Here is a 12,583-nt window from a genome sequence, read left to right on the forward strand (position 1 = left end):
TCAGCAGGAGCCTCGACAAACGCCCCGGGAATAACACGATGAGAAGGAACCTCACCAATCAAGGTACCAAACGTGTGCTTTTCTTTTGAATACCGGCTTCGGTTTTCACCGGTTAGAAGTTGAGTGCTAGGTGAAGGCCGAGGAGGCGTGAGAAAGGGGCTTTCCTGGTGGGAGCTGGACCTCCCTGCCACCTCCTTCTCATCCTAGCTCCCCTGATGGGCAGAACCTGACCACAAGTTTGGCCTGAGTTGGCATGAACAGAAGTGAAGTCTTGCCTCAAAGAAAAGATAAAAGGAACAGCCAGATATGTGATTTCAGATCTGGATCCAGGCCTTGGTCTACATTCCATCTCACTCCATCCCCCCGGCCCCCGCCCAACCCACGGCCCTGAGGCGTGACCCAAGTCCAAAGACGAAGTCAAAGAATTTTTTGGTGTTTTTCTAGGTCTCCTCCCATCCCCTTGGAAATCCTTCCGGGGGCAGGGGGCAGGGACTAGTCCCTTGCCTATCCAGCATAAACTATCAATACAAAATGGTTAGATAAATAATTTAGGCAGAGGGTGACGATGAGGGTGAACTCCAGGCCACTAATCCTCGTGGCTGGCAGACACTGATAAGAAACACAGGACAAGTTGAAAAAGGAATGAACACAAAGAGAGGGACGGCCTTTTCCGGCGGGTCAACCCCGGACGGAACAAACGAACGCGTCTCCTCTGATGGCTAGCTCTCCCATCTCGATGTCGGGTCAGACACAAGGCCGCGTTCATTTGCTCTGTGGTCTCATACATTAATGACACAGGAGTATCTGAGCAGAAAACAGCCTGAAAAAACACAACGTTACAGGAAACAGTGACCTTGTCCTCACCTGGGGCCCAGAGGTCTGCTCGCCCACATAGGGGACGCAAGCTTCCTGTGATGCCCACCCGACGGTTCAGAAGTTCCCTCGAGTGTCTCACGAGGCACAGGGCCGCTGTGGTCACAACTCTAGGACACCACTTACAATGGGTGTCCCTGGGGGACAGAATGGGAATGAACGTGTTGAACATTGGTCACATGTCCTGAAATACCCAGCAGTCGAATTTTAAACTGGACACCTCATTGCCTTGGCAAGTTTCTCGAAATGTCAGGGTCGCAGGTCCTGTGTTTTGGGGGATAAACACACACACACATACACACTCACAAGATGTGAGCACAGCAGGTGGAGGGGAAGGTGGCTGCAAAAGTGTGAGAAGCGGCCCCGTGAAGCGTCACCGCTCACCCGTCGCTGTTGCCTGTCCTCCCCGTCCTTGCTCTCTGTACACAGGGGTTCTAACAGGCACAACACTCTGGCTTAATTCTTGACTCGCAAGTCTTAGAAAACACGGTGGCTCCAAATAAACTAGAAGTCCCCCCCGCCAAAGGTGGGCACACAGCAGGGCACAAAGCAGATGATCAACAAGTAATTTTTTATTTGACTTGACTGTGCTCCCCCTTCCTTTTATTATCCTCGGTTGCAAATGCTGACGGTCTCCTTCCTGCACAATTAATCTATTCTTAAGGAAAATACACTGTCTAACAGCATTAAAAACTTCTATCTCCCATCATCTTCTCTTTCTCTCTCAGCCCCTCTAGTGGGCAGCTGCAATCATGCTTCCCTCTCCAGGTGCGTCCAGTCATGCACCCGGCCTCTCAGGTGAGGCCCTCCCTTTAAACTTGTTCAGCCTAAACTCAGCAATGAGTCACTCATCTGCACGTATATCCTCAACTCCTTTGTTTCTTTCCGGTGCGGTCATGCTTCCTTAACAAAAACACAGTCTCACTCTCAAGAAACTTAATTCTACTGCACTTACCTCATACTCTTCCCGTACCATCCACCAACCATGATCCTTGGTATTTACCCAAAGAAGCTGAAAACTTATGTCCACACAAAAACTTGCACACAGAAGTTTATAGCAGCTTTACTCATAATTGCAAAAATTTGCCAACAATCAAGACGCCCTTCAGCAGGTGACTGGATAAATAAACTGTGGTTCATCCGGACAACGGAATATTATTCAGCAGTAAAAAGTAGTGAGCTATCAAGCCATGAAAAGACATTGAAAAACCTCGAATGCCTATTATTACTAAGTGAAAGAAGCGAATCTGAAAAGGCTATGTACCGTATTTTCCAGCTATGTGACATTCTGGAAAAAGCAGAACTATGGAGACTGTTTCAGAAAAGACATCTTCCCTCCTTTTTTAAGGTAATTTCCTCGTGGCCCTCACCCTTCTCCTCAGGAATGTCCCACTGTTGTACCTTCGATCTCTTTCTCTCCACTCTTCCTACCCTTCAGCCTGAAAGAAAAACACACAAAAAGGAAATACATACACAAAACACCCTCTTGACTCTGGGCTCCCTCAAGCCCCTTCCCGTCTCCTCTGCCCTGCGGGCTCTCCGAGCTCTATGCAGACACCCCAAGTGGCTGTCACTACATCCTCACCTCCCACGTACTCCTCAACCAGCGTCAACTAACGCTTGCCCTTTGCCCTCTCAAGTCAATGTTTTCTCAAAAATGAGAAATCTGACTTCCTCACTTAATCCCCAAGCCAGTCCAATGCCCCTCACATAGTGGGTTCAATAAATATTTGTTGAAAAAACATCCCGAATGATTTCCTGATTTCCAGCGAAGACCGCCTTTTGTCACTAGGCGTTGCGGACTACTGAAGCCCCGCCGCCCCTGCCCTGTAGATAGATGGAGTCTCCTCTCCATCCTCAGCCTGAGACGGTCTTTCAGAGCACGTGTCAGGGTGCGGTGGACGGACTTCGCTGTGGCTTCCTGGACCGCCACCTCCTGACATCCACGTTCACGTTCACCCTGTCCAAGTGTGGGCGGGGCCATGTAGTGACTCCGCCACGGTGTGTAGCCTCCACCCGTCTGCGCTGCAGCCCTGCACCCGTGCTGACTCGGAAGGCGCGAGGGGCCTTGAATCCCACAGGCCCAGGAGGTGATCCTGCCAGCAGCCTGAGGCGTCCGAAGCCTCCAGGTGAGAGCCCAGCCCAGCGGTACCCTGACTGCGTCCTGGGAGACCCCGGGCACAGGACCCAGCTGAGCCGTGCCCAGACCCCTCCCCACGGAAACCGTGACGTGATGAATGTGCGTTGTTTCCCGCTGCTGACTCTGTGGTCATTCGATATGCAGCGCAGACCACTTAAGAGGCCAGGTCACAGCACTCCCTGCTCACACCCTCAGGGACCTCCGTCTCATTCAGAATAAACCCCAAAGTCCTGTCTGTGGCCGGGAGCTCTTGTAGCCTGGCTCCTACACCTGTAAGATCCGCCTCCGCCCCCTTCCCCTTGCTCATCCCACCACAGCCATACGGGTCTTCCTGCTGTTCCATTCCTGTCTTTACCCTCTGTTTCCCCTGCCTGGTACATTCCACCTCCAGATCTTCCCGTGATTCGCTCCTTCACTTCATTCAGAACTGCACTCAAACACAGCTCCTCAAGGGAGCCTCCCCAGGCCCCAGTCCCAACTCCAGGCCTTATCAGTACCTGAAATTATATACCATACGTAGATTCAGATATGGGTAGCTGGCAGAAATGACCTTGAAACAAAGGCAGTGACCCTGTCACTACAAGGCAAACAGCTGTCAGTCTTGTTGGCAATGATACAGATTTGAGCTACCTAGTAAAAATCAGACTTTAGGAAATCTTATATCTACCCCCATGAGCAGCTTACCAATGCCTTAAGACTTTTTGATGAGTTTGGTGGTATACTGATACTTTGATACCGTAATGTCAACATTTGGAAAATGTAAAAAACTCCATGAACCATAATTTTCAAAGTGATCAATAATGATATTACAAAATCATGAATGGGTAACATAAAGACAGGCATATAGACCAATGAAACAGAATAGAGAGCCCAGAAATAAACCCTCACATACATGGTCAACTGACCTTCCACAAGGGTACCAAGACCATTCAACTGGGGAAAGGAGTCTTTTCAACAAACAGTGCTGGGAAAACTGGACATCCACGTGCAAAAGCTGGACCCTTACCTTATATATATACAAAAATTAACTCAAAATCCATCAAAAACCTAAATGTATGGGGCTTCCCTGGTGGCGCAGTGGTTCAGAGTCCGCCTGCCGATGCAGGGGACACGGGTTCGTGCCCTGGTCCGGGAAGATCCCACATGCCGCGGAGCGGCTGGGCCCGTGAGCCGTGGCCGCTGAGCCTGCGTGCCCGGAGCCTGTGCTCCGCAACGGGAGAGGCCACAACGGTGAGAGGCCCGCGTACAGCAAAAAAAAAAACAACAAAAATAACAACAAAACCTAAATGTAGGACCTAAAGCCATAAAACTCTTAGAAGAAACCATAGGGGAAGAGTTTCATGACATTGGTTTGGCAAGGACTTCCTGAACACGATACCAAAACCACAGGCCACAAAAGTAAAAATAGACAAATTGGACTATATAAAAAATAAAAACTTCTGTGCATCAAAAGACACCATCAACCGAGCAAAAAGGAAACCTATGAGATGAGAGAAAATATTTACAAATCATATAAATGAGAAGGGGTTAATATGAAGATAAAAACTCCTGCAACTCAACAACAAAAAACCAAATAACTTGATTAAAAAATGGGCAAAGAAGAAGATATAGAAACAGCCAAAAAGTACATGAAAAGATGTTCAACATTACTAATCATTAGAGCAACGAAAATCAAAACCACAATGAGATATTACTTCATACCCGTTAAGATGGTTACTATTAAAAAAAAAAAAAAAAAAAGGAAAAGCAGCATTGGCAAGGATGTAGAGAAATTGGAACCCCCGTGCTCTGTTGGTGGTGGGGTTGTAAAATGGTGCAGCCCCTGTGAAAAACAGTAAGGCATTACACTAAATGAAAAATAGAATTAACCTATGATCCAGTAATTCCACTTCTGGGTATCCATCCAAAAGAATTGAGAGCAGGGTCTCCAACAGATATGTGCACACCCATGTGCACTGCAACACTATTCTCAACTGTCAGGAGGCAGAAGCAACCAAAGTGTCCACTGATGGATAATAGATAAACAAAATGTGGTCTATACATACAATGGAATTAAAAAGTCAGGAAACTATGACACCTGCTACATGGAGGAACCTTGAGGACATGATGCTCAGTGAAATAAGCCAGTCACAAAAGGACAAATACTGCATGATTCCACCCATAAGAGCTATCAAATTCAGAGGCAGATGGTAGAATGGTGGCTGCCATGGGTTATGGGAGGAGCAAATGGAAAACTGGTTTTTAATGGGTACAGAGTTTCAGTTCTGCAAGGTGAAAAGTTCAGGAAACTGGTTGCACAACAATGTGATTATACTTAATGTTACTGAACCGTATGTACACTTAAAAATGGTTAAGATGGTAAATTTCATGTTATACTTTTCTTATCACAAAAAAATTTTTAGTTAAAAATTTCTGTGCATCAAAGGACACAAGCAACGGAGTGAAAAGGCAGCCCACAGAATGGGAGAGAATATTTGTGAAGCATCTATCTGATAAGAGGTTAACATCCAGAATATACAAAGACTCCTACAACTCAACAACAAAAAACAAAATGACCCGATTTTAAAATGAGGAAAGGATTCGAATAGACATTTCTTAAAGAAGATAAACAAAAGGCCAATAAGCACATGAAAAGATGGTCCACTAGTCGTTAGGGAAACGCACGTCTACACCGCGGGTGAGCGATCACCTCACACTCACTAGAATGGCTACTGAGATGACAATTTTATGTGTCAGCTAGAATGGTCCAGGAGCGCCCAGACATTTGGTCAAACATGATTCTGGGTGTGTCTGTGAGGGTGTTTCTGGTGAGATTAACATTTGAATAGAAGGTTGAGTCAAAAGGATTGTCCTCCCTAATGTGAGTGGAACTCACCAGGTTGAGTTGACAGCCCAAATAGACCTGACGGCCTTGAGCTGAGACAGACTCTCTCCCTAACTTCTGACTCAGACTTTAACATCAGCTCTTCCTGGGTCTGGATCCTGCTGGCCTTAGGACTGAGGTTAAACCATCGCTTCTCCTGGAGTTCAGTCTTGCTGACTGAAGACCTGGGGATTTAGCAAACTGCATGATCATGTGAGCAAATTCCTTACAATAAATAAAAATAAGTATGTATAAATTTAAACATAAACATAAATAAATATTTATGTTTGTATGTACACACACACACACACACACACACACACACACACACACACACACATCGTATTGGTTTTCTTTTTCTGGAGAATGGAGAGTCCTGACTAATACGGTTATCAAAAACAAAAGCTAACAAGAGTTGGTGAGGATGTAGAGAAATTGGAACCCTTGTACACGCTTGGTAAGAATGTAAGACGGTACAGCTGCTATGGAAAACAGTTCCTCAAAAAATTAAAAATAGAATTACCATACAATCCAGCAATTCCACTTTTGATAATATGACCAAAAGAATCGAAAGCAGAGTCTCAAAAGGTATTTGTCCACTCATGTTCACAGCAGTATTCATAATAACCAAAAGGTGCAAGCAATCCAAGCATTCACTGGCAGATTATTAAATAGATAAGCAAAATGTGGTCCATCCATACAATGGAATATTATTCAGCCTTAAAAAGGAAGGTAATGCTAATATCTGTACAACATGGATGGACCTTGAGGACATGATGCTCAGTGAAATAAGCCACAGAAGGACAAATACTGCATGATTCACTTACATAAGGTACCTGAAGTAATCAAATGTTTAGAAATAGAAAGTAGAACGGTGGTTGTCCTGGGCTGGGGGGCAGGGGAACAGAAAATAATTGTTTAATGGGGACAGAGTTTCAGGTTTGCAAGATGAAAAGAACCCTGGAGATGGGTGGTGTGGTGATTACACAACAAAGCGAATGTACTTAAAACTACTGAACTGTACATTTAAAAATGGTTAAGATGGTAAATTTTATGTTATGTATATTTTACCACAATTTAAAATAAACAAATAAATAAAAGTCTTCCGTGGGGGAAAAAGATCCATTCAAAGTACAAAATATACCAATGGATTTTACAGTAACATGGTTCCAAAAGTTCACTGATATCTTTTCAGATTCTACATTACAACTAACTTTTAAAAATTATCATTTAATTTTTATGAAGACTCAAAGAAGAATAGTTACAATTATCCAGAAGTCTGTGAAAATATTCCTCCTTTTGAAACTACATGTATGTGAGCCCAGATTCTCTCCATACATTTCAATCAAAACACCATATTGCAACAGACTGAATTCAAGGCAAGTAAGAGAATCCAATAGTCTACTAGCTACCAAGCCAGAAAGGAAGTTTTCCAAAAATGTAAAACAATGCCACTCTACTCACTAATTGTTTTGTTTTGGAAAATATAACCATTTTCACAAAATTATGGTTTTTATGTCAACATGTAACAGGTTTACCATTTTTATTTTTATATGAATTAATAAGTATTTTCAATTTGCTCAGTTTTAATTTCTAATATGGTACATATATGTAGGTAAACTATACATAATGATAAGCTCTTTAGGGTCTTCAATAACTTTTAAGGGTGAAAACGAGTACTAGGTCAAAATGTGTGAAAGTACTGGTTCAGACTAATGCAATACAGAGGATAAGACACTAAATCCTCCTTTTCTCCCTCCTCTGCCCTTGAATGATTACAGCTCTAATTAACAGAATTGAGGTGATCACCCTCCGGGGGGCAGAAGTCTGAACGTAGTATCGTTGGGTTGAAAATCGAAATGTCCTCAGGGCTGTACTCCATCCTCCCCCGACCCCAGGCTTTAGGGGAGAGTCTGTTTCTTGCCTCTTGAAGCCTCTGGGGGCTGCCAGCCTCCCCTCGCTGTGGCCACGTCACTCCAGGCTCACCCCCACCTTCACAGGGTCCCCGCTTCTGTCGCTTTGGGAACTCCCATGCCTCTCAGTTACAAGGACCCACGATTAGACCGAACACCATCTGTTGTACTTTATAGGTCAAGCAACCCCATCATAATTATATTCATTTAATCTTCTATGAGGTCCAAACAGTGTCAATAAAAAAACATTTAATTTGTTCACAGTGTACTTCTGGTTGTTTTTCTAGTCCTTTCTTAATCCACAATAAAGGGATACTAACAAGGGGACAGGTTCTGGCGCCCAAGGACCTGGGTGTGAGTCTCAGCTCCGTCATTGCTCAGCTGCGCCATCAGGAAAGCTAGCCCTTCCTTTGTGCGTCAGTTTCCTCATCTGTAAAACGGGATGATGACAACACTGCCCACCACTGAGGACTGCTGTCAAGGCTGGAAGAGTCGGTCCTTGTAAAGTCCTAGCCCAGTGCCCAGAGGACAGTAAGCATCTCCAAATGCTAGCTGTTGTTATTATTATTATCTGAGTAAGGTTTATAGGAAGAAGTTGGGTATGGCTTAGAAATCAGCTCATGGGAATTGGGATGATGGATGCTGCAGAAGCATCTGTCCAACAAGTCACAGGACCCCGGCCACTGGGGACCCCTCCAAGCATCACTTTGCATTTCTGCACTAGAAACCATACCTACTTCTCAGAGGTTTCCCTGGCCCTGCAGCCGTGCCCCACACCCGCCAAGGGCACCCGCACATCACTGGGGGCAGCTCTCGACAGTGTCCCAAAGCCGGGGAGGCCGTGAGGGCTCTGCTTCAGCTTTCGGCATAGCCTGTTTCTGAAAATGGATACTATATATTTACAGAGGAGAAATGACAGCATGTTTTCTGTGAATAGCTACACCACTTTTATTCCACTTCTTGTTTCCCCCATTTGGAGTATTTATGAAGTTTTCCATATGATCCTTTTTTTGGGGGACGGCTTGTTTGGAAAAAATGGACAGACAACAACTAAGTAAAATGGATCCCGGGGCTCCAACCCTACAAAGAACATCCTCGGGGGGGGGCCCATCTGCCCAAGGGTGGAAGGAGGCCCCCCCAGTTAGGACTCGGGGAGCCAGACTCAGGGGCACGAGGATGGGACCTGGGGACCCCGTGGAGCAGACGACCAGCCTACTGCCTCTGCTCCCAGCTGGAACGTGTTTCAGTCGTGACGAGTGTGAAGCGCAAAGGCAGTTGGCCAGAAAACAGGACGGAAAACGAGGGTTAGCACAGGCCGTGCGGACCGGCCCCGCTGTGCCTCTCCCGCAGCAATCTGGAAACGGGAGGCTCTTCAGAGCTGTCTCCAGGTCATCTCTAAAGAGAAGCGGTGAGCAGAAACCGAGCCCCGAGTGTGAGTGGTGAAGGACAGGCCGGGAGCAGACGCCTGGGACGAGGGGAGATCTGCGGCCACCGGGCGGCGACCCCGAGGGTGCTGGTCTGAGGCCCTGCGAGCTGCCGTCCTCTCAGGGCACAGTGACTTTCCGAGCGGAGAACAAATGATTCCTGCTTTTCCCAGGACGATTTTTCAAGCTGTCTTCCTCGCTGGTTTGGAGACCCAACCTGCCCATTTATAACATGCTAACTTCAGGGCAGAGTGAAAGGCACCCGGCCTTGGTGCCCAGCACCAAACTAGAGCCGCCGCCCCAGGGTCATGGCAAGCGCCCTCCTCAGAGCCCCTTCCGGATGAAAGGCAGCCCCGCATCTCAGCTCCTCAAAGGAAGGTGCCCATTTTGCCCAAGTGCCCGTGTGTCACATCACAGATACTCGTCAGGGACACGGCGCGCTCCCTTCTTTGTTGCTTACTTTTAATCTGTCTGATCTTTAAGCAGAAAACTACCTCTAGACTTGGCTCCCGACCCTGCTACCGCACAAGGCAGTGGGGGGAGCTCATGGCCACAAATCCTCCTCCTAAAAATCACCTCCTCGTCTGGCAACCAGAGATGCGACCTTTCCAGCCAGCTGGGCCAAGGGGGTGAGTCCTTGTTAAGGCCGGGCTCACGTGGGGCTAGAATCAGAACCGGAGGGACAGGGGGATATCTGCCCTGACCAGCTCCCCACAATGACCAGGGAATGTGCCCAGGATCGCCATCAGGATGGAGGGCTGGCCAGGATGGCAAACAGCTGCTTTGCCCGTGCTCAGGTGATCTACCAGAAGGCACATTCAGAGCACACAAGTGCTCTTCTGTGTGGGATTCTATTCAAAATCAAATGAGTGTAAAAGTCACAGCAAAGTATTTAGCTCTATTTAGTAACTGGACTATCTATCATGGTAAAGGAAAGGGAATTGGGGGCTAACATACTTCTAAGCATTTCATTCAAGGGAGAAAGATTAGGGAAAGCACGTCATGTATCTTAGGGACGGGAACGTCCTGTTATTGTTAGAAACTGCCGGGGCCTCATTAGAGCCTATGAAAACATCATGTGTAAGTACTGAAGGGCAATAAATCTTCAACAGCCCGAAGAGAAGGTGGGTAAAGCGGGAAGGGAAGAAAAAGAGGGAGAAAGAGGGAAATAGGCGAATTACCATCCCTCTGGTGGTTTTTCCCATCAAACCTCGAGCCAGCTTGGGCCACCAACTGGCTTCCCAGAAGGATTGTGTGAATGCAGCTTCCTGATACAGGTTGATACAGTAGGAGACTGTATTAAATACTCTAAAGTAATTATCAACAGTTAATAAAATCAGTTTAGGATAGATTTTTTTTTTTTCCTTTTCGGTTTTCATACTGTAACCTCTCAGCAGTCTTGGTTCTTCCTTGGACATGGAAATTCCTTCTCATAAACTTCATCCTGGTACTGAATGTTGAGCCAATTCTGAAGAGCTGATCAGAAATTAAGCAGTAAAATTTACAGTTGCTCACTTTGGACTCAGTAAACATTGTCCCTGGAGCCACTGTTACTGGCACACAGCCAAGGAGCATCTTCCAGGCCAAATGCCTTTACAAGATTACAGAGACTGTGCAGTTCATCTATTCTCTTGTGGAATTGAAAAATGGTCACAGATAATAAGTAATAGTGCTCTTTTTGAAAAAAAAAAAATTACAGCTTCAGCAGTGAGCTATGTGAAAAGCAGACAGGGAGAACCTGCAGACTAATCACATCAACAAAAATTTATCAATTGAGAAAGGAATCTCTTGATAAATACAGACCGTAGGATACTCTATATCCAATAAATAATACCCTTTTCTCTATAAAAGAGATTAGTTGTCTCTTCAACTGGCCAATCTGTTTTATGATAAAAATTCTTCAATATCTGAGCAACTTTTATATATGGAGAGGAAAAGAAGCTCACCATCATTTGTACTTTGTTCTCCATTGACTGTTTTTTAAACACTTAACACTTCTCTAAATATTTTACACTCTCTTGTCATATACCTGTTAAATAAAAAGCTAAATTATTAAATAACTATTAAATATAAAGTTATGAAGTTAACAAATTTGACTCAACATTTAAACAAATGGTAACAAAAATTAATCAGACTCTTCCAAAGATTTAACAGGTATAAGTCTTTCTGATGCTCTAAGCATGTCAAGGGGACACCATATTACAATGAATATAAAACAGAGCAGTGCACTTACATCCAAGCTAGTTTACTAAAGATTTAACTCTATGGATTTAAATTTGCTTTTCTATTTTTATTCTTACTTGTATTCTAATTTCTTTCTGGAGTACAATTTTCACTCATCTTAAAAAAAAAAAAAAAAAAAAGCTAGGGTCACCTTCTCAGACTAGCTGTGATTGCAGATGTGAGTTTTGAGAACAAAGACAAGATTTAGGCAGCTTCCAAGGAAACTGCAGCCACGTCACTTACCCAGGTCCCTTGCTATAGTTGTGCTTGGTCCATTACTTCAGAAATTCTCCTGATCATTGGTTTTGGAAATGTTGGTGTGTTTTCATTTTTATGACCTTTATATTTTATCATCAATATCAAAATGGTGCTTATCCGGTATGTCTTTTCTGTATTGTATCTGGTACAAGTTCAATTTTTTGGCTCTTGTTCTAAGTAAGATTCGGTCTTACTTAGATCTATCTAAAGCCTCTGGTTGATCTGGGTCCCTGAAACGTTGTAACACTTCTTTCTCATCAACCATTAAAATCCACAATATTGACATGGAGACACCAGCAGAAACCCCTTAGCCATTCTTCATCTTCCTTTGTGTACAGGAGGCTGGGAAGGCACAGTTCTGATGACATTTTCCTCACCTTTAAGGTCCAAGATCCCCTCACCTCCTCTGTCTGCCTTCATGTGTAGATGATTAAATATGTACAACATGGAAACGAGTGAGCAGAATGTGCCTCAAAGAAATCAAGGAGCCCAAAAAAGTGGCTTCCTTTGGACAGAGTTCACTTTAAGCTTGACTTTGAGTTCACTGCTTAACGATGAGCACTACCTGCTGACTACTGGGAAGCTTTGTGACCACCTGTCTCATCATATCAGCATGATAGTTCTCTAAGTGTGGTCCCTGGGAAGTCGGGAGAAATTCAAATTCTCTGGCTCTGTCCCAGACCAACTGAACAAGAAACTCTGAGAGCATGGCCCATATCTGTGTTCCCACAAGTCCGCTTGCGTCCTGGTCATCAATGCCCACGCAGGTTGATGACTCATAGCATCGCCAGCGGGTGCTTTGCTCAGTCTTCCATTTCCTTGCACCTGCTATAGTGAGATGTGCCCCGAATGTTGAGATTGCTAAACTTTGAGGATGGAATCAGCAGGA

The sequence above is a fragment of the Lipotes vexillifer genome, unplaced genomic scaffold, assembly GCF_000442215.2.
Source record: "Lipotes vexillifer unplaced genomic scaffold, Lipotes_vexillifer_v1.1 scaffold1162, whole genome shotgun sequence".
In the NCBI taxonomy this organism is placed as follows: Eukaryota; Metazoa; Chordata; class Mammalia; order Artiodactyla; family Lipotidae; genus Lipotes; species Lipotes vexillifer.